Source organism: Hylobates moloch, unplaced genomic scaffold (genome assembly GCF_009828535.3).
Source record: "Hylobates moloch isolate HMO894 unplaced genomic scaffold, HMol_V3 SCAFFOLD_17, whole genome shotgun sequence".
NCBI classification, from domain to species: Eukaryota; Metazoa; Chordata; class Mammalia; order Primates; family Hylobatidae; genus Hylobates; species Hylobates moloch.
Window position 1 is genome coordinate 58,043,722 of NW_026652292.1, and position 19,616 is coordinate 58,063,337.

The window sequence follows — 19,616 nt, forward strand, 5'->3', positions numbered from 1 at the left end:
ACAATGTGACAAAGCAGAAGATACAGAATTTGCTGGCTTTGGAAAGGCAGTGGCAGTAAAGAAGTGGTGGTGTGACCCTCAGTTTTTTTGCCCAACTGAGGTTGCGGTGAGTCCTCACTGGAACCCCCATCAGTGTGGTGAGTGTGTTCTTGATGAGTAGCCCCTAAGCCTGACTCTCTCTCCTGTAGATTATGTGAGCTTCTCAATATTCTTTTCTCAGTTGCTATTCTCCTTAAGTGAACTAGTGAACATTCTGTTTCCTGCAGGTAATATTTAATTCACAAAAACAGAGGCAGCATATTCCAGGCATTATTTCCTGACCTTTGCAATTATAGTTTCTTTTTGAATCCTTTCTTTTTCATTTATTTATTTCATATTTATAGGTAACTTATCTTTATTTCTTCAAGCCTCAGTCTCTAATTTAATATTTGGAATAGTAATAAAATTGTACATTCATAAGATTCAAGTGTTGAGTGACTTAATACACATGAAGAACTTAGTGCAGTATGTATCACTTAGTAACGGCTCAATAAAAATAGTTACTATCATATGTAAATTGTAATCAAAAGTAATGTGTTTTTGACTACAGCACCCATCCTTTTTCACTACTACATGATATTTTAATCTTCCCAATCTGTTCTTTGAAATTTGGATCATGTTCCCAAATTCTCCTTAGTAAAAATGGGTAATTTTGTTCCATACTTCTGCAGCTAGGGATTGCTGCCTTCAAAAATCAAAGCTATCAATACATATTGTCATGTTTCAGACTTTGCTTGCTACTTTTTCTTTAATTCTGAGATGATTATTAAAAATTTCTTATGGAAAATATACAAATTTAAATTAAGCTCAAATTGACAAAGGGAGAAAAACATGTAACTGATATGTCTAAAATCACCTTTTAACCAACTCAGTGTAACAATATCTTGTGGAGAATGTGAGATGTTCCTGGCCCCAGGCAAAGGCACTGAGATGAGTTTCTTGTTACAGATACTGATTATCACCAAAAAAATAGTGTAACAGGGACATTAAAAGATTCATGGAGCTTCAAAGGGATGCTTCTCATTTTGACATTCATTAAGCAAAACCAGAGCAGACACTCTACAGTGATTCTTTACATTAAAATAAAATTTAAAAACCAAAATCTCTATTTTGAATCAAATAAATTTTATATTGATGGGTATAGACATCTTATGAAAAATAAAACACATCATATTTATTGAGGATTAGATTCCTTATTATTAATTCTATCGATTAAAAAAAATTCTTGTTTTTCAACTGTTTAAAATGCATCAGGTCAGTACACAATTTATTATGGGAGTGATTCTTTCCTTCGTCCTTTGTCTTTCCCTGCTGTGTTCCCTTCCCCAGATTCCCATCTAAGCAGGCTTTTACCATCCAGACAGAGACAGGGCAGAGAAGAAGGGAGAAGTTACATATTCAGCTCGAGAAGACATAGGGAGAGATTTGAGTAAAGAAAAATCTGAAAGAAGGCAGAGCTGTTGAGAGCTTCGTGGGGTGTTTGAGAGAGATTAGAAGACTTAGTAAAGAACAATTTGATGCCATGAGAGAAATAAAGAAAGGAAAGAAGATTTGAGGAGTGTTACTATGTGTAATGAATTGGAATGCCTTGACATTCTTTGAGCAACACATAAATATGAGCATTATTTTATTAAAAATTAGTTATTAAACTCTGCTTATTTATGTACAAGTTATATTCAAAAACCAGTTCATTTAAGACTTTCAATTATACTAGGGTTATATATGAGGGGCCTGTAGGGGATTTAAGACATAAATATAGAATCTGAATGTACATTGTATTCTAATAATTATCAAATATCTTTGATCTACTAATTATGAGTTGTTGAAATCCAATTTAAGTGTACTTTTAAAATTTTGGCTATTGTGTAGGTAACCAGAGTTTATACCTGTAGGATTACCTATGATGCAATGAATTCTTGGGACTTTCTTTATAAGACTATTATTGACACTGACAGAACATTTAAAGAAGAGTTTGGTTTTTTAAAAAATACATTAAGTATGTGAATTGGAAAAGAACTAACTGAAAGTAATAGCTTTTAAACTGCTTTTGGAACCTGACCTGAACAAATCAATAACCTCTAATTCTAAGCTTAACAAAGGAAGCCCAGTTAAGTAATTCCAGTGAATTACTTGGAATTTTATAAATATGTTTCCTTAGTATAAAACTGCAGAACCTTTGGCAAGATTCTCCTGGTTTCTTAAAGAGTTATTTACAGTGCTATCACCAGCTGGGTGTAGTGGCTCATGCCTGCAATCTCACATTTTGGGAAGCCAAGGTGGGTGGATCACCTGAGGTCAGGAGTTTGAGACCAGCCTGGCCAACATGGTGAAACCCCATCGCTACTTAAAAAAAAAAAAAAAAAAAGTTAGATGGGCGTGGTGGCAGGCACCTGTAATCCCAACTACTCAGGAGGCTGAGGCAGGAGGATTGCTTGAACTGGGGAGGTGGAGGGTGCAGTGAGCTGAGATAGTGCCCCTGCACTCCAGACTGGGCAACAGAGCAAGACTGTGTCTCAATAAATAAATAAATAAATAAATAGTTATCACCCCATTATCCCCATGATAATTATTACTTGGCTAGTAATGACACCCTAATTTTAACAGACTCTAGAAAAACACTCTGAGCAGTATGCAAATTATAAAGATGGCTTAGGAAGTCAGGATTTTCGGGAAGGAATACAGTCTGTAGCAGGAGTATCCCAATGTATCACAAAGGTATGAAACAATCTTACTAAAGGGGTTGGAACAAAAAAGTGAAGACCTCAGTAAATTTGGAAATGAATTGTGTCCATAAGAATAAAGACAAAAGGATTTGAATAGAGTAACTGTATTCTAGTTTATCTAGTTGTTTGCCACCACGGGTAAAAGTTCACATTTCTGAAATTGTTATACACAAATACTGCAACAGAGCAAATAACTGGATAGAGTGTGCTGGCAGCTAAGTTTCCCACTGTTCTTGTGGAATTTACAGATAAACTGGTTGGCTAGGGTGGGGGATGACTATAGGGATCCCTTTGGTAGTAGATTAGTACTGGAACATTAGTAAGAAGCCGTGTTTTGCTTAATATAGTTACAGATGGTTAAAATTAGAAGTGTTCTAGATATTGTATATGCAAGACTTGGTATACTCACATAAACAAATGACTCTCCAGTAGCAGTGAGTATGCCTAGCACCCTATCTTGGTTTCCAGTACCATTCTCCAATAAAAGGAACCAAGACTCTTTGAGAAATGGCTCATTCTAGGAATGGAACAGAAAATGCACAAGGTAAACTTGGAACATCTTATAGTGCAGAAAACAAGATTTCTAAGAACACACACACACACACACACACACTTATGGGGACTATGCCAAAGGGGCACAGAACCAACTGAAAGAGCTTCCAGTAGCCAAAGCTAGAACAACCAAAGACAGAAAATAAATAAGAAAGTTTCAGATTATAACCCAAACTAGAAAATAAATAGCTATGAGTCCATGCTAACAAAATAAACAACTGAATAAACAAATAAATGATTGTGAGTAGACAAACCTCCTGTGCAGAAGAGTCTCAAATAATCTATGTGAATACTGTTTTCTAAAGGGAGGAGATCTTAAATATGGGCTATACATGGAGAATTCCTCCCAAAGAGTAAGGTGTGGGGAGGAGAAAAGGCAAGGGCAACTTCAGTGGGAAACCTGAGAAGCTAGATGCAGCCAGGCAAACCATGAATCAGAATGATAGTATGGATTCTGGCAGTGACAGAATGAAAATGACACTTTACCTTTGTGATCTTCCTCCCAAAAACCTACAACCCTAGTTTCATCATGAGAAAAGAACACCAAATTCTAACAGAGGACTGTCCTGCACTGTGTCTCAACAGTACTCTTCAAAACTGGTCAAGGACGTACAAAAAAAAAAAAAAAAAATAGAGAAGCCAAGAAGGCCCTAAGGAGACATGGCAACTAAATGTCATGTGGGATCATGGATAGAATCCTGACAAAGTAAAAAGGACATTAGGTAAAAAATAATAAGAAAATTTTAATAAATCATGGATTTAGTTCATAATTATGTATTAATATTGGTTCATTAGTTGTTCCAAATGTCCCATATTAATGTAAGATGTTAATATTAATAATTGGAGAAACTGGGGGAGGGGGGGAAGGCACATGAGAAATTTCCTTACTATCTTCTTAATTTTTCAGTACAGCTAAAACTGCTGTAAAATAGTCTGTTACTTTTAAAGCTAGAGAGTTGTAAGAAAGATATTTATTTATTTATTTATTTATTTATTTATTTATTTATTCAGCTCTGTTGCCAGGCTGGAGTGCAGTGGTGCGATCTCTGCTCACTGCAACCTCCACCTCCCCGGTTCAAGTGATTCCCCTGCCTCAGCCTCCCAAGCAGCTGGGACTACAGGTGCATGCCACCATGGCAGGGCAATTTTTTTTATGTTAGTAGAGATGGGGTTTCACCATATTGGCCAGGATGGTCTTGATCTCCTGACCTCATGATCCCCCCCTCCTTGGTCTCCCAAAGTGCTGGGATTACAGGCATGAGCCACCGCGCCCGGCCGATTTTTATTTTTTATAACATAATCTAGTTAGCATTTTTAGTGTTATTTTTAAATCTCTTTGGAGAATAATTTGGAGGTGAGTAAATTAGAGATTTCGTATTTGAGTATTTTGGATACAAGTGTTCTTCATGAAGATGTACTTGTATAGTCAATTTTGGTGGCTTTCAAATTTGTAAGATTGCATATTTTAAATATCATTATATTAAAAACATACATATATGTATACACACGGTATACTTTCAAGCCAAAAAGCATGATAAAATTATTATTTAAATATGCTTGATTTATACCTAATTTTGCCTTTTAGTGTTGTTCTTCAAGAGCTTATTTTGAATATGCTCTAATTTTTTTTAAAAGGAAGAGGCTTCTAACTTGCTCTATATTAGTACAGAATATAATCAATAAGTACAACTAGTAAACTTCTAAAATAAGGGCAAAGCCTGGCCTGCATTTCTTTTAATTGCATCCCACTCCCATCATTAAGACTTCATACTGCAAAATATATCATTCTAACGTCAACTAAAATCAAAATGTTGAATTGTTGAAGAAAACATTGGACTGTAAAGCATTCCAAGGTCATGCTGTAACTGAGCCACTCAGAAACAATTACGGTACCCTGGTGAAGCTTCAGAAAACATAGAAATTCTCTCCAAAAGCCCAGTGAGGAAATTATGCTGAGAAAGTTACAAGAAAGAGCAACAGAGAGATGTTAATCAATAACCAAGGTCACGTGTTTTATACTTTCCTCAAGATGTCACTGTAAAACTTAAACTAAAAGATGAGCTAAAATTTCTCTCTTCTCAGCCTTTCTCAGTTACAATTCACATGATAATTTTAAGTACAATAAAATCAAAAGGTCTTGTTAGTATGTTTTCAAAATTTTTGTATTAAATATAAAAACCAAAGATGAGTTCAACATTTATTGAACAGCCTCTTATATTTGAGATCATTTACTTATTTATCAACCTTAATCTCACAACAAATTCAGGTAGGAAGAATTATGTTCCCATTTAATGAGAATCAAAAATGTAAGTATTTAACTAAAATGGAATATTGTTGAATCCCCATCTTCTTGTGTCATTTATGTCCTCCAGGAGGCAGGCGCAAAATGGCATTTGTAGTATAAGAGGTTTGTGTGTCAGAGATAAATTGAGAACAAGCAGACCCCACCTCACATTGGTGAAAAGAAATGGAGGAAGGAAGAGTGCTAATCATGTAGAGCCTAAAGCTAGAATGAAAATCTAGCAAAGCCTCATTCAACCCAGTGTAAAACTCCAGAGCAAAGATAGCCCACTAGAGGAGACATCTGTTGAACAAGAACAGAGGAATCCTAGTATGATCACCCTACCCATTCATAACCTGAAACATTCAGCCCTAGGCTGGAGCTGCGACAGATTCTGATGATCCCAGGTGGAGGCTATCAGCAAACTGTGTGTCTTGCAAAGATATGTGGGACACATGCTCATGGCTGTTGCAGTCTATTTATCCCTTGTACTGCAAGAATCCCCTTCATCTATGCTTGGTGGGGCAGTACTTCGGATCCCAGGGAGCCTCTTTACTTGAGGGAGTTCAGACAAGGGAAGATTGATGAGATGATCTTCAGACCCTATTACCATTTGGTTCAGGACTGCAACTGGTACTCATCGTCTTTCTCCTTCATGGTCAAATCTGCCGTTTACATTCAGCTATCAAGTCTGCTGATCTCAGTAGTATAACTGTTAGTGTGATCCAAACCTTCATCTCAAAAAAAAAAAAAAAGAAAAGAAAAAGAAAAATATTAACAAAAGAGAGGGAATGGTATGATAGAAAATGCTCTAATGTATTTGTTGAGAGATTTGGGATAAAGTTTTCACTCACATTTCATACCACTGTGCAGTGAACTTCTTTTGGTTTTGAGATCCAGCATATGGTTTTCCTTATTCTGGAATATTTATCCTAACCTTGCTTTGATAAAACACCACTTCTAGTGGTCAACCATTTCCATTTAGTGCTATTGACTCAACTCCTAGCTGAATGGTTTGGCCCAAATTGGCTTATGGACCATTTTCCAGTCACCAAGTTTGGGATGAATATTTGCTAGAGCTCCTGGAATAAAATCGATCTTCCTCTCCCTTCTTCTGCAGGAACTACCAAAATATGCATTGGCATTTATTGGGTAGTATGGTGTTCTATAGAAATATGAGGTTTGCAAATAAAGAAACTATTTGGACATTGTGGAAGGAAAAATCAAAGTTCTCTGTGACCATGTCCCTTTACAGTGTGACTTTTTCACAGCTTTCATCAAGATACGGAAGCTCTTTCCCCACCTCTGGCATCTAGGCTGTGTTTTCACTTGCTTTGACCAATAGAAGGCAAAAGAATGACATTATGCAATTGTAAGCCTTCCACATTTTTACTCTTTGGGAACTCTAGCCTAAGATTACCACAAAAAGAAGCCAATCTAGTCAGCTGGAGATTGATACACCATGAGGAAAAGATCCACAATGATCAAGAAGACAGCCAGCTTCAACTGTCAGACCCACGAGTATGGCCATCTTGCACCTTCCGACCCAGCTGATCCTGAGCTTAATGAAGCTACATGAGTGAGTGTTATGGAGAAAGCACAGCCAGCCAACATTACTGTGAGAAATAGCACATTTTTTGTTCTTCAACTTTTAAGTTCTGGGGTACATGTGCAAGATGTGCTGGTTTGTTACACAGGTAAAGGTGTACCATGGTGGTTTGCTGCACAGATCAACCCATCACCTTGGTATTAAGCACAGGATCCAATAGATATTCTTCCTTGTGCTGTCTTTCCTCCCATCTGTTCCTGTGGCAGGCCCCAGTGTATGTTGTTCCCACATGTGTCCATGTGTTCTCATTGTTCAGTTCCCACTTACAAGCAAGAGTATGTGGTGTTTGGTTTTCTGTTCCTGTGTTAGTTTGCTGAGGATAGTGGCTTCCAGCTTCATCCATGTCCCTGAAAAGTACATGATCTAATTCTTTTTTACGGATGCATAGTATTTCATGGTGTATAGTACTATATTTTCTTTATCCAGTCTGTCATTGATGGGCATTTAGGTTGATTCCATGTCTTTGCTATTGGGAACTGTGCTGCAATGAACATACGCATGCATGTGTCTTCATAATAGAATGATTTATATTCCTTTAGGTATATACCCAGTAATGGGATTGCTGGCTCAAATGGTATTTCTGCCTGTAGATCTTTGAGGAATCACTACACTGTCGTCCACAATGGTTGAACTAATTCACACTCCCACCAAGAGTGTAAAAGCATTCTTTTCAGAATGAGAGAACATTTTTACAATCTATCCATCTGACAAAGGTCTAATATCCAGAGTCTATGAGGAATTTAAACAAATTTATGAGAAAGAAAAACCCCATTAAAATGTGGGCAGAGGACATAAAGAGACACTTCTCAAAAGAAGACATTCATGTGGCGAACAAACAGAAAAAAAGCTCAATATCACTGATCGTTAGAGAAATGCAAATTAAAACCACAATGAGATACCATTTCACGCCAGTTAGAATGGCAGTTATTACAAATTGTTGTCTTTTAAGCCACATAGTTTTGTGGTAGTTTATTAGATGGCAATGATTGACTGATACAGTCACTATTGCTAGAGAATTGGGTGAGGCGGAGAGAATGATTACAGAGCAAGATAACAGAAAACCAATGGTTTCTTGGTGTTGTCACATGAGTTGCTAAATCAAGCTTTACATGAAGTCTGCCCTATAGCCAGATTTAGAATTTATGAGAGCATCTCCCATTCCTCCCTCTCATTGCTTTTTGCAGGAGGTGGGAGAGATGACTTCAACCAATTTTATTTTATTAAGTTGTAACACACAGTAATAAATTACCCTGGTCACCACATTGTGTTGTTGGCCAATTCTTGATACAAAAGTGGTTTTATCATCTCTGGGTCTATTCATCATCTAAGAGACTGATAGAAAGATCATTATGCAAAACAAAGTTCTAAAGCGAGTATCACCCAAAATTAGAGTAAGAAAAAACTCTAGTAGCTTTCATAGTATCTTCCTTTGCTCATTTCTGTAATGAGTAAGCCTTTAAATAACACATAACCTACCTAAGTTAGCACTGCAGTTGAGACATTAAGTAATTTTTTAAAAATAATCTGATATTCATGATTTCCTGAGTGTGAAGCTGGTATTTTTAAAATCAATGATCACTTCTAGTTCCTTCTTTGTGGAGAGAAAAAGGACATAATTTTCAATCTGAAATCAGAGGCTAGTACTTCACCCACATAATGGAGCAAGTCCAACATTTGATACAAATGTCAAGTAAAAAGAGTGACAGAAACTAGAAAAACTAGTGAGTTTTTTCTGGTTTGTTTTTCTCTTTAACCAATTGTATTAAAATACAAATGTATTTGTTTTTGAAACACAAGTAAAATAATCTTTGGAAACCTTTAAGCCTCTAGCATCCATTATTTAGATTAAGTCTTTAACACTGAAGTCTGGCTTTTATTCATTCCTAGTGTGTCTGGAATTGGTTCCTTCCGGTGGGTACTTGGTCTCGCTGACTTCAAGAATGAAGCCACAGACCTTCGCAGTGAGTGCTACAGTTCTTAAAGATGGTGTGTCTGGAGTTTGTGCCTTCACATGTTCAGCTGTGTAGAGAGTTTCTTCTTTCTGGTGGGTTTGTGGTCTCGCGCTGACTTTAGGAGTGAAGCCGCAGACCTTCGCAATGAGTGTTATAGCTCTTAAAGGTGGCGCGTCCAGAGTTGTTTGCTCCTCACAGTGGGTTCGTGGTCTCACTGACCTCAGAAACGAAGCCGCAGACCCTCGTGATGAGCGTTACAGCTCATAAAGGTAGTGCGGACACAGAGAGTAAGCAGCAGCAAGATTTATTGTGAAGAGTGAAAGAACAAGGCTTCCACAGCTTGTAAGGGGACCTGAGCGTGTTGCCACTGCTGGCTCTGGTGGCCAGCTTTTATTCCCTTATTTGGCCCTGCCCACGTCCTGCTGATTGGTCCATTTTACAGAGTGCTGATTGGTGCGTTTACAAACCTTTGGCTAGACAAAGAGTGCTGATTGGTGCATTTTTACAGAGTGCTGATTGGTGTCTTTACAATCCTTTAGCTAGACACAGAGTGCTGACTGGTGCATTTACAATCCTCTAGCTAGACAGAAAAGTTCTCCAAGTCCCCACTCGACCCAGGAAGTCCAGCTAGCTTCACCTCTCACTAGTTTCTATCCCTTGGCTTCTAAAACACTCAATCTGAAAAATATCTCCTTAACAGTGCCATCAAATAGGAATATAACATAATCTAGTTTTCTTTTTCTTTTTTTTTTTTTTTGATGGAGTTTCACTCTTGTTGCCCAGGCTGGAGTGCGGTGGTGTGATCTTGGCTCACTGCAACCTCCGCCTTCCATTTCAAGAGATTCTTCTGCCTCAGCCTCCCAAATAGCTGGGATTACAGGCACCCACCACCATGCCCTGATAATTTTTGTATTTTTAGTAGAGATGGGGTTTCACCATGTTGGCCAGGATGGTCTCAAACTCCTGACCTCGTGATCTGCCCATCTCGGCCTCCCAAAGTGCTGGGATTACAGGTGTGAGACACTGTGCCCAACCATAATCTAGGTATTAAAAATGATGATCCAACCATATATAGAAATGGTTGATTCAATAACTAAACTGAGTAAAGTGATAAAGATAAATGATAAAGTTTAGTTTTACTTGTAAGAAATAATCAAAGTTGAGTGTAGTATAAATCTTGTTCAGTTTGCTGATTAAAAGTTTTCAGGCATTCTAAAAGCCATTCATTTACTTATTAAATGTATTGAGTACGTACAATATGCCAGGCCCTGTGCTGAATGGAATGAAAAATTTTAAATTTTCTCAGGGAGTTTATAATCTCAGGGATGAGACAGGCAATTTTTCAGACTCTGTTATAAAGCAACTTGGAATAATGAAAAGTAGTCAATGGGCAGAGTGAATTGGCTGTTCTCCTCAAAACAAACAAACAAACAAAAAAAACAGTCTTGTTTCCCAGACTTAACACCTTGTTTAGCATGGGACTTCATTCATGTTGTCCTTATTTCTCCACTGGTGTTGACACCTGCTTGTAGGATTGAAGTACATATGAAAGGGCAGCATCACTGCTAAACACCCATATCTGGTTCTTCCCTCCTTCTAGTTACTTGGTAGGATTGTATTTGCTGACCTTTTGTGTAGGTGGGAAAAAGTGATTAATTCCAGGACATGAATTACAAATGGAAATAACTTATGCCAGTATAGTGTGGAGCTTTTAACTTATGGAACAAATCTCTACATTTTTTTCCTGTTCTCTGGCAATATTCAAGGTGATGACTGCTATGATGTACAGTGTTCCCCCACTGACCTGCAGTGCACGTGCAGAGGGAGAAAGGGGTCTACCATTCTTGATGTAAGTCGCTGAGATTTTGGCGTTGTTCATTACTTGAACTTTAACCAGGGCATACTGAGTGAAACAAACATTTTGCCTACTTTTGTAGCTGTCTGCTTATGTGAACTGACATATCAAGCAAAAGAAAAGGAGGAGTTACAGAGTGACTAACTACTCCCGATACCTGTCCCTATTTTTTCACTTATATAAATGCCAATCCATGCATTACGAAGTCCTTCTAAATAGGCCCCGAAAGCTACAGATTGTGCATACTTACATGTATGCTGCCAATATTACTAAATTATTAATATGTAATTGTTCACATGATGAATTGTGAAGGTACTTATGCAGTATTCAGTGGTTGGAAGGTACTTGGTGTCATAAATGTTTTTAAAATAGACATGCAACAAGGTTTATTTCAGTACTGTGGAAAATGAATTGCGTCTTACTTAAGGCTCATATACTAAGGAAAGTAGATAGTTATAGATCTTATAAGGAAAATTAAATAGAAGGGAAACCAGAATATAAAATAAATATTGATCCAAAAAGTTGAAGCTGGGCGTGACAGCCTCCTCCAGATGTGATACATGGTTTTATGGTAGGTTTTGACTACGTACTTCCAAATATAATTTGCTCACAGAATTTCATTATGCAGGGAGGTTTTATTTCTAATGTAAACATCAGTATAAGAGCTTCTTCTTTTTATTTCTGAAAGTTCTTGGCACTCTGTTTATGTAGTGAAGTTTTAGTGCTGTTATAAAAGGCTATAGTTTTGTATTATACTTATCTGTGATTAATCCTTCTTGGGCTGGAGATGGGATGAGATTCTTTCCCTAAGGGTGCAATGTGAAGCTTCTGCAGTATTCATGTAAAATACAATTTGACAACAAAATGTAGCTTAGAGAGTGAAAAACTCTGACTGTTCTAAAGGTCTCTGTAAGTAAAGAAACTAAAATAACAATTTCATGTATAGAAAAATTAAGTTTGAAGAAGGTAGACTCCCACAAAATAAGCTACTTCTTGAGAATATATAAAGCACTTAGGAGCTGTGTTAATTCTTTCAAGATAAATTATTATCTCTTAGTATTAAATAGTTCCCTAAGAGACCACATTTTTTTTCCTAGTTGTTTCAAACTAAATATATGATTAGTTGAAATAGCCAGGAGCATAGACCTACAGGAAACCTAGAAGGTAGTTTTTCTACTATTTATTTTCTTTTAAAAAATTATTTGTGGTTGTAGTTTTACTAAATGTCTGCATAACTCACTTACAGGACTCATGCCATTTGAGGATGGGTATAGCAAACCTATCTCATTTTACCTTTCATTTCTGTTTGGCTCCCAATTATTAAGCACCTTCTCAGATCCTGTATGAGACAATGGGATAGCAAAGTTTAATAACATGTGGCTCTTCACTTGAGGAATGCAGTCTAATCTGTGACACAATTCCATCAACAGGAGATTTTGGTGCAATGCAGAAAGGCAATGGCTGTGGTAATACTGATACTTTGTGTATTTTTCCTAGGAAAGCATTTCTTCCTCTTTGTTTAGAAGTTGAGTTATGCATGTAATTTTAGTACTCCCTTTCAGAGTGGATTGGAATTTCACAGGGCTGCAGCTACCCAAGCAAAACAACAACAACAACAACAATAACAACAACAACCAAAAGCACAGAGAATTCAGCTCTGACACAGAGTAATTACGTTAGAATTTATACCTAAATATACCTACACTTAAAACCGTCTCTCTTTGTATATGGATTTAAGATGACTGGCACCTGACCTTTTCTGAAAATGTTGATAACCCAAGAAGCATATGAAAAAATAACTTATATTTATTCTTACATACACAATATTGATCAGTATGGCTGACATGACACAAACATCATTTAATGAGTGATTTTGAAATGGTGAAATATAAAGTTCTGGAGCTTCTGAGCTTGTCTAAATTTTTAAAATCTCTGATTTTAACAAATTGTCATTTATATCTTCCAAAAAACACGTTACCTCTGCTGCGGTGAAAAACCCATATGATCTGCACTGTCAGATTTTATTATTATTGTGACAGATACTTTAGCATATAAATCTTAAACTAATGAAAAAATGTCATCTTCTTTTTGGAGCTAAGTGTTCAAAGTGCGTCAACTATTCGATTTGATAGACATTTCTTCAGAAGGCTTTGGAGGAATCACATATTAAAAATACTTTGTATATGAAACTCTTCTCATTTATATCCACCTCCACAGTGTATAAACTAATTGTAAACCACTTTGGAGAACTAAACTTCCAAAAAAAAATTTACCTGTAGGAACAAACCTCTAAAAAATGCCAAACAATATTTCTTTGCATTTCACCATCTAGCAAGGAATTTCTTTTTATTTATTGGCTTAATATAAAAAACAGAAGGATAATGCAAAAATGTTTAGAGCAGAGGCAAAGCCTTATGTACCTTTGAAGCCATCATATGACAGAGTATAATATGTCATCAAGTAAACTAATGAATAATTGAGTCTTTGATTGGTGTATACTTTTGGACATTTAGAAACGATAGTGGCAATTATGCATTCTTAGGACAAGCACAATCTAATGTAGTGTTTCTCAAAATATTGTGTGCACAAGATCCAATGGACATCTGTTAAATTGCAGGTTCTCAAACCACATCCTTAGAGATCCTGATTCAGAAGTTCTCTGATGGGGTTCTCTTTAAGTAATTATAATTTAGGCAGTTTAAGAAATATGTGCAGATGAAGAGTGATGCAAAACGTTTAGATTTGTCACTAAACAATTCAAAAATCTTAGGTGTAGCCTGAGTGTATTTGAAATTAAACATGCAATTGGTTAAGAGAACAAAAAAGAAACAGAATACATATTTGTTTAATGAAAACCTTCTCCATTGAAATAAGTTTCTTATTATTACGATTGTTTCTATAGGAAAAGGTTGGTTAAAGTTGAGTGTCCAGAGATCAACAATATTCACTTCACTTTTCAAAGTAATTTTCCTAAAACTGATCTGCTGTTTAATGTGGAAATATATTAGAGCTTGGGCGCAGTGGCTCACGCCTGTAATTTCAGCACTTTGGGAGGCCAAGGCGGGTGGATCACCTGAACTCAGGGGTTCAAGACCAGCCTGGCCAACATGGTGAAACCCCCATCTCTACTAAAAATACAAAAATTAGCTGGGCCTGGTGGCACATGCCTGTAATCCCAGCTACTCGGGAGGCAGAGGCAGGAGAATAGCTTGACCAGGGCAGGAGGAGGTTGCAGTGAGCTAAGATTGCACCACTGGACTCCAGCCTGAGCTACAGAATGAGACTCAAAAAAAAAAAAAAAAAAAAAAAAAGACATTAGGTTATCTTATTTCTGAATCATTTTAGTTCATCATGGTCTGAGAGTCAGCATAGGTAGTGCTCTTCTCTGTTAAAGAACAGGCCAAGTATTCTTTGACAATGCAATAGGTAGTATAATTTTTCTCCTCCGGGTAACCCATGGCTCATGTTTAGTTCCATGAGGAATGCAAAGGTCATTAGCCATTCTCTCGTCCTTCTCTCAAGACAAACTCAGAAGGATGTATATTTGGGCTACAAATCTGAAGCATGAGAGCCATTTTCAGTTTTTAAATCATTCCAAGTCATTTCATTACAATGCAATGTGTATCCTCTGATTCTACTTAAATTATTTTAATCTATGTTGAAATATCCTAAATGATACTTACCATGGAAATAGCCCTTCTGATCCTCAGAAAGATCTAGGTTTAGCAGAATTTCATACTGAATTTCAAGCAATATTAGTCCATGGAGGTTTCCCTCTAAAAAGTAGTTTCATGGCCATATGACAGACACTGTACAAGCCATACTGCTGCTTTAAAAAATTATAAAACATTAACATATTAAAGGTCTGAAGTTGCCCTGGGAATAAGAAACTTCTTTAAAATTGTTTAACTCAGCAATTCCCAAATAAATTTGTCTACATAGTCTTTCTTTTATTTAATACCTATTGATTGCATATGACAATCTGTTATGTAGTACAGATTTCTCCTCAGAAGAACTCAGGTCAGTTCCTAATTCCTTCGGGATGTGAAGTCACAAGCTCATTCTCCTGGCCTTCCCTCAGCACTATAACTATAAAAGAAGAAGATAGACACTTCGGTTTTTAAAATCACTTTATGCCATATTAATATAGTATAAATATGAGAAAGCTGTCTTTGAAGAATTAGTTGTGAAAAATATCTCTATTTCTTCTATACAAAATCAAACACCAAATCCAACTGAATCAACGTTACATTGGAATATTCCTCTCCAATCTCAATGCCACAACTCTAAATCCATCACTTCTCATCCAAAACAGTGTGGTCTCTTTTGGGATGTTCCCTCTGATCTATACTTTGCTTCTATGTGAATCTATCTATAGATACAATTGCTAGTGCCAAAGTCCCATTTAAATATTTTTAATGTCTCCCTTTTACATAAAGGTAAAATTTTAATTCCTTAGAATTTTATTTACAGTACTTTTGACATCACCCCAACTAACTTTTTTAGTTTTATTACTCTGTACACTTCTACATTCATATTTTATTACATCGCAAGTAAGTCAGATGACCAAGAGTATTCATCACCTAAGTGGGCACTTATAGTTTGGTTATTCCAGATCTCTCTTTTTAAATAGGAACTGTACCTTTTATAGTACCCTGTTCCCCTGGTTGCATCCATGTTACTCAAGTAAGTCACCTCTCTTCAACGTGACTTTAATGTTTTAGAAAAATTGATTGGACTTGGGATGAGACCCTAAACAAAATGGACCAATGTCCATTTTCCTTATGGAATTTGGAATTGATGTTAAAAGATTTCAGGCCTAATTTGGTCAATCTTTTAATGAAAGAGAAGGAAACCCTCAAGCTTTGGAAGCCATGTAGACAGGAAAACAAGAGGAACTAGTCTGCAGCAAAACGGTAAAATGAAGACCTGCAGAAAGAAACAAATATGAAACAGAACAAGAATCTTCCCAGTATTCAGGCATTCGATTCCAGTATTCCTGATGCCTCGCATGCTCTAACTATAGCCTCAAAATGTAATCTTTATTCTTTAAGCAAGCACATATCAATCTCAGTACCTTTGCAATCAAAAGATCAAGAGCTACCACAAGGTGCATAGTGATGCACATACACACATATACACATCCCACAATACTTTTCCTGTGCTGGGAATGATTCTCTCTCTGTACTTCTCATCAAAATCCTAACCATCGTTTAAAACCTACCTCTTGCTTAAAGCCCATTCTAACTTGCCATTCACAAACGCTCTATGCTCATGGTATTTTAGGTAGTTTGATAAGACATATTATTACATTATATATATTTGAAGGCAAGATGATGTCACAGTTATCTTGTATAACCTAAAGCTTGTACCTAACAGCATGTTTCAAACCAAGGAGGCATTAATAATAATATTTTTACATTGCAGAAGAAATAAGACTCCATACAGTTACTTATTTCCTCTACAGATATAAACCTTTTGATAGGAAAACTAGCTCAAAATAAACTTCGTAGCAGCCATAATGATCATTCCTGGAGAGTACACTTGTTTTCCTGTTGTTATCTCAGTGAATGCTTCAGCCTCAAAGATGATAAAGCTTTGATTGTTTATTTGGAACTCCCTAGAAATGGTGAGAAGTCACATCCAGATTGTTAGTATAAATATGAGAAACATCAAAGGCACATTGTTGCAAGATCCTAGTTATTATGGTGAGGGAGGGAGTCCGCTAGGTGTCTAGAGTCCCCAGCTGTGTTTGAAAGACCCCTTCCAATGTATAATGAATGAAATGCTTTTATATAACATCTTTAAAATGTATGCCTAATTCAAAAGGGTAAAATCCAACATACATTAGAAACTTGATAGATAAATAATTGTTAAATACACCTTACAGAAACTAAAGGTCACCTGAAATTATCATCAGTATTATTTAACATCTGAATTGATTTTTGACAGTTTAAGCAATGCATCAACCAAAAGTGAAACTCATGTGAAAAAAATCAAATTATTTACACAGTAGCTAAAATAGAGAATTGGCTTCTCACCTCTGCCTCTGTAATAGCACTTGCTAAGTAAGGAAGCAGGGTCTGCTCCAAGAAGGTAAGTCTTGATAAGAGGGAAGAAAGCATGGGCTGGAAGGGTAGAAAATTGTTTCCTGCTGTGGACTGTACTGAGAGTTCAATTAGCCTATATTTGGCTAATTGAATTTGGTCTGGAACTTCTGGCCTCGAGTGATCCTCCCTCCTTGGCCTCCCAAAGTGCTGGAATTACAGGCATGAGCCACTGTGCCTGGTCTAGAAAATAATTTTTATATTAATATACTGGCAGGCGCGATAGAAACTACTGTTAGTAGTTGTATAAATGAGCTAATCTGTCACCTATATAGTAGAAAGTTAACAGATGATATCACAAATTGATACACCAAGCTATCATGTGAAGATTATATAATATGAATATAAGGGAAACAAAACAAAAATGCTTAAAAGAAACTAATATGGTTGGTTCTTAAAGGTGTGTATCAAGGGACAGTTGATAAATCATTATCTTTATAAATCATTCTCTGTTATTTAAGTGCTTACCAGTTTACCTGCATTAAGGTGGCATAGTACATGCCAATCACTCTTGGTATCCACCTTGCTTCATCATGCCTTTCTTGTTTCCCCAATGTATTGCTAATTCCCCTTTGAGTCTTGATTACTACCCTATGTTTTAGTCTGTTTTCACAGTGTTATAAAGATACTACCTGAGACTGTGTGATTTATGAAGAAAAGAGTTTTATTGATTCACAATTCTGCATGGCTAGCTAAGGAGGCCTCAGGAAACTTACAATCACAGTGGAAGATAAAGGGAAAGTGTATTAGTCTGTTTTCACGCTGCTGATAAAGACATACCTGAGACTAAGCAATTTACAAAAGAAGGAGGTTTAATGGACTTACAGTTCCACGTGGCTGGGGAGGCCTCACAATCATGGTGGAAGGCAAAGAGGAGCAAGTCACCTCTTATATGGATGGCAGCAGGCAAAGAGAGGGGTTGTGATGATTTTTAAAACCATCAGATCTCCTGAGACTTATTTACTGTCACAAGAACAGCATGGCAAAGACCTGCCTCCATGATTCAATTATCTCCCACTGGGTCCCTCCCACAATGTGTGGGAATTATGGGAGCTACAAGCTGAGATTTGAGTGGGGACACAGAGCCAAACCGTATCAGGAAGCAATGCACATCTTACACGGAAGCAGGTGAGAGAGAGAGAAGAGGAAACTGAAACCATCAGATTTCTTTAGAACACTGTGGGGGAAGCCACCCCCCTCATCCAATCACCTCCCACCAGGAGGTTTACAATTCAAGATGAGATTTGGTTGAGGACCCAGAGCCAAACCATATCATCATATAATATCACTATGATCCAGTATTGCAACCTCTTTCTAACTAGTCTTCCTGTATATACTGTCCCCCCTTATGGCTTCTCTGAACATCAAATCTCCCCATTGAAGCTTGTGTAATTTTTCCAAAAATATTTTTCAGAACAGAGTGCTTCCTTGCTTTCCTGCTTCCAGAGCTTCCTCTTCTCTTTAGAATAAGGTCCAAATACATAATATATCGTCCACACTCAATTTCCTCCCCATCTTTCCACCTTAGCTTTTGCCAACCTTCTAGTTGATATCTCTTCTCCGATCAGATTGAACGGATTTGATTCTTGAAGTGTGTCATTTAACTTCATCATTTATGACTTTACATATGCCATTTCCTCAGCTTGTAGCATGTTCCTCCATTCCCTCTGCCTCCATTTTCCTAGGTCCTCAATTTAAAAGTTACCTGAATCTAGGACCTTTCTTCCTCTGCAAGACTAGGTTGGGGGCCCCCTGCAGTGTGCCTCTGAGCACCCTGTGGTTTCTGGTGAATAACCTGTTATGTCCTCATTAAATACATACCTTGCTTTTTTACTTTCTGACAGTAAGCTTCCTTAGGACAAAATCAACTCTGTCCACTGTATTTCTATTATATATTACATATATTCTTATATAAATATTATGCATATGTTCATATGTGTATGCACACATATGTTCATATAGGTTTATTTTGCATATGTTCTGATACTTAGAGTAAATAGTCATTAAAATTAGGTTTTGATTTAAGTAGTTATATAGGGCCAGTTTAATTCTTGCAGGAAAACTTGAAGTCAGAGGCAGAATCGCAATAAACATAAAAGGACTACATTTTAGAGGAATTACAATGCATTCCAAAGCTGTTTTATAATTTCTAAGTTAAAATATATTAGTCACTGAAAATATGGTATGCTGTGCAAATTTTTTTTTTTTTTTTTTTTTTTTTTTGAGACGGAGTCTCGCTCTGTCGCCCAGGCTGGAGTGCAGTGGCGCAATCTCGGCTCACTGCAAGCTCCGCCTCCCGGGTTCACGCCATTCTCCTGCCTCAGCCTCTCCGAGTAGCTGGGACTACAGGCGCCCGCCACCACGCCCGGCTAATTTTTTTGTATTTTTAGTAGAGACGGGGTTTCATCGTGGTCTCGATCTCCTGACCTCGTGATCCGCCCGCCTCGGCCTCCCAAAGTGCTAGGATTACAAGCGTGAGCCACCGCGCCCGGCCAGCT